This window comes from Pan troglodytes, chromosome 9 (genome assembly GCF_028858775.2).
Source record: "Pan troglodytes isolate AG18354 chromosome 9, NHGRI_mPanTro3-v2.0_pri, whole genome shotgun sequence".
NCBI lineage: Eukaryota > Metazoa > Chordata > Mammalia > Primates > Hominidae > Pan > Pan troglodytes.
Genome location: NC_072407.2, coordinates 126424106 through 126433168, shown reverse-complemented (window position 1 = coordinate 126433168; position 9063 = coordinate 126424106). Strand labels below are relative to the sequence as shown.

At 38.3% G+C, this 9063-nt stretch overlaps 1 pseudogene; it reads left to right on the top strand.

Moving 5' to 3' along the window:
• Window positions 1-6856: 6856 nt before the first annotated feature.
• On the top strand, window positions 6857-7788 carry LOC466836 (olfactory receptor 8B12-like; annotated as a pseudogene).
• Window positions 7789-9063: the final 1275 nt, after the last annotated feature.

Below are 9063 nucleotides of genomic sequence, written 5' to 3'. Positions count from 1 at the left end.
CATTTCTCTGATGGCCAGTGATGGTGAGCATTTTTTCATGTGTTTTTTGGCTGCATAAATGTCTTCTTTTGAGAATTGTCTGTTCATGTCGTTCACCCACTTTTTGATGGGGTTGTTTTTTTCTTGTAAATTTGTTTGAGTTCATTGTAGATTCTGGATATTAGCCCTTTGTCAGATGAGTAGGTTGTGAAAATTTTCTCCCATTTTGTGGGTTGCCTGTTCACTCTGATGTGAAAATGGCCATACTGCCCAAGGCGATTTATAGATTCAATGCCATCCCCATCAAGCTACCAATGACTTTCTTCACAGAATTGGAAAAAACTACTTTAAAGTTCATATGGAACCGAAAAAGAGCCCGTATTGCCAAGTCAATCCTAAGCCAAAAGAACAAAGCTGGAGGCATCACACTACCTGACTTCAAACTATACTACAAGGCTACAGTAACCAAAACAGCATGGTACTGGTATCAAAACAGAGATATAGATCAATGGAACAGAACGCAGCCCTCAGAAATAACGCTGCATATCTACAACTATCTGATCTTTGACAAACCTGACAAAAACAAGCAATGGGGAAAGGATTCCCTATTTAATAAATGGTGCTGGGAAAACTGGCTAGCCATATGTAAAAAGCTGAAACTGGATCCCTTCCTTACACCTTATACAAAAATCAGTTCAAGATGGATTAAAGACTTAAACATTAGACCTAAAACCCTAAAAACCCTAGAAGAAAACCTAGGCATTACCATTCAGGACATAGGCATGGGCAAGGACTTCATGTCTAAAACACCAAAAGCAATGGCAACAAAAGCCAAAATTGACAAATGGGATCTAATTAAACTAAAGAGCTTCTGCACAGCAAATGAACACTTCTTAATGGATTAAAAAATACAATTTGTTCTTAAAGTGCTTTACAAAAGAAATTTCAAGCCAAGATGGCTTCAATGATGAATTGTTCCAAACATTTAAGGTCAAAGTGTAGATAAATAGTGATATGGAAGAAGAAAATTAGACTGCAAGGGTACAAGTTACTTAAAGTCATTTTCAGTTCTTTTTTATCCTCTTGAATGCACAGAAATATTAGTTATGCTCACTCTTGAAATTCTCTTTTTTTGGCCTCTGTAAATTCCATAAATTCAAGAAATACTAAAAGAATATTCACAAAACTCAAATTTTATACCTTATGCACATCTGCAAGCGTGTTATTACTATATCTGGTTTTCAGATAGAAACGCTATGTCTCCATGATGTTAAATAAATTTTCCAAATTCATACAGCTATGGAGTTGGAATTTGATTCCAGGTCTGTTTGTTTCTAAATCTTGCTCTCAGTTGTTCCACTTGGTTTTTCTGACATTCCCATTGGTCAATTTCCTTCTCCCGTTTTCTAACTGTGGGTATTTTTGGAAGGGCTTAGATCTTAATCCTTGACTATTCTGTCTTTAAATATTTCTGCTTGGAAAAATTCATCATTCTTTTGGGTTCACCTATGTTTAGCTGATTCCCTAATTTGTATTTTGACTCCTTTTCTCCCTCCTTCATTGCTGTTTTTTTAAAAACTTATCATTCCTTTTGAAGGCTTCGAGCAGCATTTTGTCATGTAGACTGAAATTTAGCTTCTTATCTTCCTCATTCCTTATTTGTTCATTTTCTGCCACCCTACTCAAACTTCCCTCATCTTAAAATTTTGGTCAGGTTTCACTTGTGCTTTTTTTCCTTTCTGTCCTTCTCCAAACCATAGAGATATTAAATCCTGTTTCTTCATGATGTCATCACTTGATTCTGTTTTTGCTTTACTATTTCTACTGCTTGTGGAACCACCTTAACTGATCTTCCTGCCTTAAGTCTCTCTCTGTTTTAGCTGATCCTGTGTACCATGGCAGTTTAAAATACTCCTTTCATCCACGGGCATAGATTTGAACATAATAATAGCAACCTAATACTTTTTAATACCTTCTGTGTTGCATGTTCTACATACTAGAAAGTGCAACATTTATGATTATTATCCCCATTTTAAGATAAGTAATTTAAAGCTCAGAAGAGGTTAAACATTTTCAATGTCACACACCTAGTAAGCAGCAGAGCAAGTAATCATAGAAGTTGGTTAGATCCTAAAGTTTATGCTCTGAACGCACACAGAAATCATGCAATTTGTGACCTAAGTGGAATAGATTTCATAGTGAAAAGGATTGTTACTAGTAATTTTTCTGGGACAATAGATCTAAAAGTGGAGGATCCCAAACAAACCAGGACTAGTAACACCATATTAATACGACACTCTACTTCCTCTCCAATAAAACTGGGAAGGTTAGACAGATGTCTATTTTGGGGACAAAGGTGATATGTTAATCTTTGTACTTGTTGAGTTCAGGGTGACAACGAGCATGATACTGGAACATTCTGCTAGAGAGGCCATATACACAGGACAGGGAATTAACAGAAAGGTAAGAGCAAATTTAGGTACTAACCATGTAGAGAATGTTTTCAAAGTCATGAGATGAGATGCCCAAACATTTAAGAAGCAAGAGGCAGAGATGATTGAGAACTGGTCACTGGGAATTTTGAAACATTGAGTGGGTAAGGAGGATAAAGAGACAGAAAGGGAGATGACTCTATTAGACTGTAAATCTCTTTAGGAAGTCAACGATTTCTTTTGCATCCTTTATTAGCATTTTAATATGCCACACACACATATTGAAGACTAATATACCATTAAGTATAATTGCAAACCACATGACTTCTGGTAGATACGTCTAATTTTGTGCCCATCCTTAGATCCTAACTGAAATCATTTCATATGCAGACATTTCAGCTGCCATCTTTTCTCTCTGGACAGGCTTTCATATGTTTTTTGTTGAAATTGTGGCTTATTCCTACATTTCTTTTATGTGGAGTGAAGGATACTGCCTTTACCACCACCCTTGTGCTGTTTGACGGTCTACAAGACACTTGAAGGTTAATGCATGTGCCATATACACAAAGCACATTGTACATATGCTTACCACATGAGTATGTTATAATCCATGTCTCATATATATTTTAATAATGTTAATGTTAGCAATAAATAGAACAAAGAATCCATTATACAGAGATTCAAGCTTTGGAAAAACGGACAGTTCTGCATCAAAAGTAAATTAAGCAAGAATATTTCTATGCTTCTCTGTGCTTATATTGGAGTAAATCAACAGTGAAAATGGTTTGAAGAAACCTTGGTTCATTTGAAATAAAACGCTGATGCATTTGAAATGAAGTTCCCATGGAAACCATCTCTGAAGTGACAAAAACCTCAGAAGAACTTTCCTGGTGTGGCATCAGGAATACAAGAACCCTCTAAATCTTCTAAAGGAAAGTAAATGTTAAATGAACCCCTAAGGTCCTCTTTGCCCTTTGGGTCTCAAGACCCAATATCTTAAGCCAAATTATTGGCTCTAAGGAAGAGAATTATGAAAATAGTAAGAAGATAAAGGGGCGAGAGACCTTGTTGAGGATTCAGATAATCACAAGTCACACAATGTTGGTTAATGACTGAGACTGGTATGAAGGCTAAAAAAACTTTGTGTAGCAACTTGCATTATTTTAATTTTTATCTTTATTATTATTAATTTTTTGATAATGAATTGTTTTTCTCTATTTCTTAAGTGTGCATAATGGGATTGAGAACAAGGATTGGGATTCATTAGAACTACTCTGGGACGTGGACAGTTCCAAGTGTACATTGACCAATGAGACATTATCATTCCTGAGACTGAGCTGAGGGTGAGCAAGTCTTCGCTCATACATGTGCACATCTGGCCTGTGTGCAGTGGACTTGCCTGGAAGAAGACTTCTGCCTTTGTGTTATGATTTCATAGCTTCTCCAAGAGGACTGTAGCCTTTAACTCTGACTAAAAGCATGTATAACCCGTCTGCTAACTGAAGCTTGAATTTCCCCATATAGAGATTTATTTCTTGGCTATGAAATCTGTCATCTTTAATATATAGAAGTCCATAGTAAGGGCTATAAAATGCAAGTTGCTACACAAAGCTTTTTTAGCCTTCATACCAGTCTCAGTCATTAACCAATATTGTGTGACTTGTGATTATCTGAATCCTCAACAAGTTCTCTTGCCCCTTTATCTTCTTACTATTTTCATAATTTTCTTCTGTAGAGCCAGTAATTTGGCTTAAGATATTGCATTTAAAGTGCAGGATAAAAATGTGATGCCTTGGAGGGTTGCTGGTTAAGCCATGAGTGCCTAATGTTTTAGAAGAGTAACTGATCTTATCAAGCAAACACTTTTCAAATCTCTTCTGAGTCATTGCTGAAATGTCAGATTACTCTATTTAAAATTAAATCTGTGCCCCTTCCTTTTCTACCCCTCTCCCTGTTTTTTTTTCCCTAGCACTTTTGATTTTACATGTTTTTTTTCTTTCATTTATATCTTTTTTTTTTTTTTTGTCTTCTCCCACTTGAATGCAAACTTCATGAGGGCAAGAATTTGCTTTCTTTTTTCCCCCCAACTAAGAACTTAGAAGAGTTGCTGGGACATAGTAGATGCTCAATATGTATTTGCTGAATGAATATTATTTTTGTTTACGTCTTTCTTCAAGTCCCCATTATCTGACATATTAGCTGTGGGTCCCTTCCCTGACCTTCACATCTTGACAAAAATTGAAATTAGTTATCTAATTAGTATTTGTTTTTATCAAGCTTAATTTGCATGAACAGGTAGTGCAGGAAAACCAGGGAAGATTTCTTTATTTTTTTAGCTTGGAAAAGTTTGTATAAATTTTGGTAAATATTGGATGTGAGTGGAATAATGACTCTTCTCCTGTGAAGTCCAGCACTCCCTAATTTGACCTTTCCTGGCTCTAACACTTTCTACCTTTGTCTTATTCCACATATGTTGCTGTGAAAGAATACCTGAGACTGGGTAATTCACGAAGAAAAGAGTTTTACTTGGCTCACTGTTCTGCAGGCCGTTCAAGACGCATGGTGCCAGCATCTACTTCTCGTGAGGACCTCAGGGAGCTTCCACCCATGGCAAAAAGCCAGGGGAACTGGTACGGAGAGATCACATGGCAATAGAGAGGAAGCGAGAGGAAAGAGAGGTGCTAATATGAGAACTAATAGAGTGAGGATTCATTCATTACCACTAGGGTGGCACTGCCCCTGTATCTCAAATTCTTCTCTTAGGCTCCACCTCCATCATTGGGGATCAGATTTCAACATGAGGTTTGGAAGGTCAAGTATCCAAACTATAGCAGCCATCCTTTAAGACTGCTTGTTTTTATCTATCAAGAATCTCATGAGATCTTTGTAAGTAAAAATCCTGCTTCAGAGAATTCATTATCACTCACAGGGAGGTAGTACTGACAGTGGAAAAGACCATGAAAATTGGAGTTAGACAGATCAGGGTTTGACTTAAGATTCTGGAATCTGTTAGCTGTGTGTGTTTTCTCACTTTTAAAGCGGAGACTAACATGTCTAATTTATAAGGTTGTTGTGAGAAATAAATGAGGTAAAATCATTTGTACATTGGTTTTGGATTCTTGGTGTCTGTATGAAGGTGCTGGGTTGGATACAGTGTTTGGTATACAGTAAGTGCTCAATATAAGGTAGCAAGCATTGGTTTTTCCCACAGAGCCTTGTCCTTATTTGTGCTTAAAAAGATGTAACCTAAATGAAAGAATAGGTTAAAAGTATGATACATACATTAAAGTATGTATGATACATAAAGTATGATACATACATTAAAAGTATGATACATACATTAAAAGTATGATCAAGAGTGTAAACAAACATTTCCTTTTCCTCAGGGAACTTGGTCTCTGGCAATGGCCCTGAGGGAGGCTCTGTAACTACTCCGAGGTCTCTACTCCAGAATAAAACTCTCCAGACGCCTGTTATCCACGGTGTTAGGAAAGACTGCTGTCTCATTCCTGGAAGCTGGGCAGAAGCCTTGGGGCAAAGTCACAATCAGAGATCGTTTTCTTCAGCTCTGCAAGAGAACCAAGATTCTCAAAGAGAATAAGGATTCTCAAGGTGGAGAAGCAGAAGCAGAGGGGCCTGGGTTCCAAGTTGTCACGTTCTTTTCAGCAGGGCCACTGGGTTTCCGTGAAAGAGATGGGCAACGGGCAGTAGAGAGCAGCACCATGGCTCCAAGCTGAAGGGGGTGAGTGCCTGTCTGAGCCACTGGGTGCCACAGCCACTGGGTGCCACAGCAGAGTGGTTAAAAGAAAGCTCAGACCACTCTCAGCTGTCAGAGCCCTGGCTTGTCACTGAAGGCTCAGTGTCAACTGTTAGAAGATAAGAGGAGTAATTTCGATGTTCCTGTGAAGCGCACACTAACTCATATTATTGTTCCTACCTTCAATCTGCATTTATTTAATGATGAGTCATGTTGATAATATTTCCTGTGTCCACTGGTATTTTTTTTTCTATAGCACTGTGGATATTTTCCTCTGTAATTGAGTATCATTTAATTACAAGTTTTAAATGGTTAATTTGTGTTAAAAAAAAAAAAAAACAACTAAAAACCAAGTAAACACTGAGATTATACAGTGGAAAATAAAGTCTTTATCCCTGCCACCCCCCCACCCCACCCCCACAAAAATGCTCAGACCAGGGGAGTCAGACCGCAGAGCTCTCCTGCTGCTGCAACTCTATAGCCCTGGGACTTTGTGCAGGTAGCCCAGACAGGGATGAGTGTAATGCCACACAGCATTTAGAACAGTGCCTATCCCATAGTTAGTGCTCAGTAAATGTTTCTTTTCTTCTCCCTCCCACTACCTTAATTTCCATTAACTTCCCGGTGTGTGTAGCCTTTCTCTCTGAGTGACTCTTTCTTTTTCTCTCACAGACAGTCCTAGAGGAAAATGCCTGCCAAGAACTCCTCCTCCGTGACAGAGTTTATCCTCTCAGGCTTAACCGACCAGCCGGGACTCCAGATCCCCCCCTTCTTCCTGTTTCTAGGTTTCTAGGTGGTCACGGTGGTGGGGAACCTGGGCTTGATAACGCTGCTAGGGCTCACCTCTCACCTGCATATCCCCATGTACTTTTTCCCCTTCAACTTGTCCTTCATAGATTTTAGTTATTCCACTACCCTCGCCCCTAAAATGCTGATGAGCTTTGTCTCAGAGAACATCATTTCCTATGCAGGGTGTATGACTCAGCTTTTTTTCTTCTGTTTCTTTGTCTTTTCTGAATCCTATATTCTATCAGCGATGGCGTAGGACCGCTACGTGGGCATCTGTAACCCACTGTTGTACACGGTCACCATGTCTCCCCAGATGTGTTTGCTCCTTTTACTGGGTGTCTATGGGATGGGGATTTTGGGGCTGTGGCTCATATGGGAAACATAATGTTTATGTCCTTTTGTGGAGACAACCTTGTCAATCACTATATGTGTGACATCCTTCCTCTCCTTGAGCTCTCCTGCAACAGCTCTTACATAAATTTGCTGGTGGTTTTTATTATTGTGACCGTTGGCATTGGGGTGCCGATTGTCACCATTTTTCTCTCTTATGGTTTTATTCTTTCCAGCATATTCCACATTAGTTCCACAGAGGGCAGGTCTAAAGCCTTCAGTACCTGCAGTTCCCACATAATTGTGGTATCGCTTTTCTTTGGGTCAGGTGCTTTCATGTACCTCAAACCACCTTCTATTCTACCCCTGGACCAGGGGAAAGTGTCCTCCATTTTTTGTACTGCTGTGGTGCCCATGTTTAACCCATTAATCTACAGCCTGAGGAATAAAGATGTCAAAGTTGCCCTGAGGAGAACCTTTTGCAGAAAATTAGTCTCTTAAAAATGAATGAGAAAGGGAATCCAAAACTTTGTTAATCAGGGGGTTTCTTTTCTTTTTTTCAGTGAGGGAACAAATGCCACTGCTTTCTCTCCTATACTTAGAGAAAAATTTTAAATTTATTCTTAAGTGCACTTACACCCTGCACTGCTTATCCACACCAACTATTCCAATTGTTATTTTATGAGAATAGTTTCTACTGTTATACAGGGTTTAATCTTGAATAGGCTTATGAAATCATTTACTCCAGTCTCCTCATGCAATACATCACACTCATAAATATTTTGTAGGCTGCCAAAGGACACACATGTACCTGGTGCCAGAGCTGAAACTAGAGTCCAGGCTCTTGAATTTTAATACAATCTGCTGTGTTTTTCTTCAGCTACATTTCCTTGTTCCATCGTTTCCCTGACTGATTTCATTAAAAAAAATTTTTTTTGCATTTAAAGATATCTAATTATATTCATAGTGATGTCATGCAACTTTTCAAAGGTTAATTTTTGGAATAACATTTTTGCAAGAGTGTTGGAAGTGAAAAATGTGGTTGATGTGGTCTTGGCAAAAAGAGAAAATTTTAAAGAATTTTGGGGTGTGTGAGTGAGAAGTAGATTAGGTTCCTTATAGAATCAAGGATGGTGCCCGTGGAGATGGTATAGAGCCTTGAGTGAAGGCTTACAATAGAAGGCCTTCTAAGGGAGAGATAAACAGAGTTGAGGGAGTTAAGTTTGTTAGATACAAGCTTTATTCTTCATCTGAAGATTAACGGAGACAGAATTTGGAGCCTCACCTCAAAGGTCTGAATAATGTAAATTAGTAATAGACAGCTCTGGATAAGTGAGCCATTAGAACCACAGCAGCCAACTAGTTGTTAGGGGAGGCAATTGCCATTATATAGTTAAGACATTGCATATATCTGTGACCTTCTATTAATAACAATAGGGCATAAAGGGAAGGGTCGGTGGTCTTAGGAGAGGTCATATATTCACAGCATTGGGTAAGTGGAAGTACAACTTTGTATAACGAATGAGAGTAATTTTTTTGATCTGAATACATTAGTAATGGTAACAATTATTTCAGAAGTCATGGCATATGAACTGTCTGGAAGATAGTTTAATTTACAAACTTTGAAAAGTTATCTTCTATTAGAAAAAGGGGAAGTTCGGATTAATGTTTAGCTTTTTTCCTTTGGAATCTTTTGGTTTAATGAGGATAGAATTCAGGAAATGAAAGTGTAGGGGAGGGTTGTGTTTTGATGCTAAGGGAGATGAATGATGATGA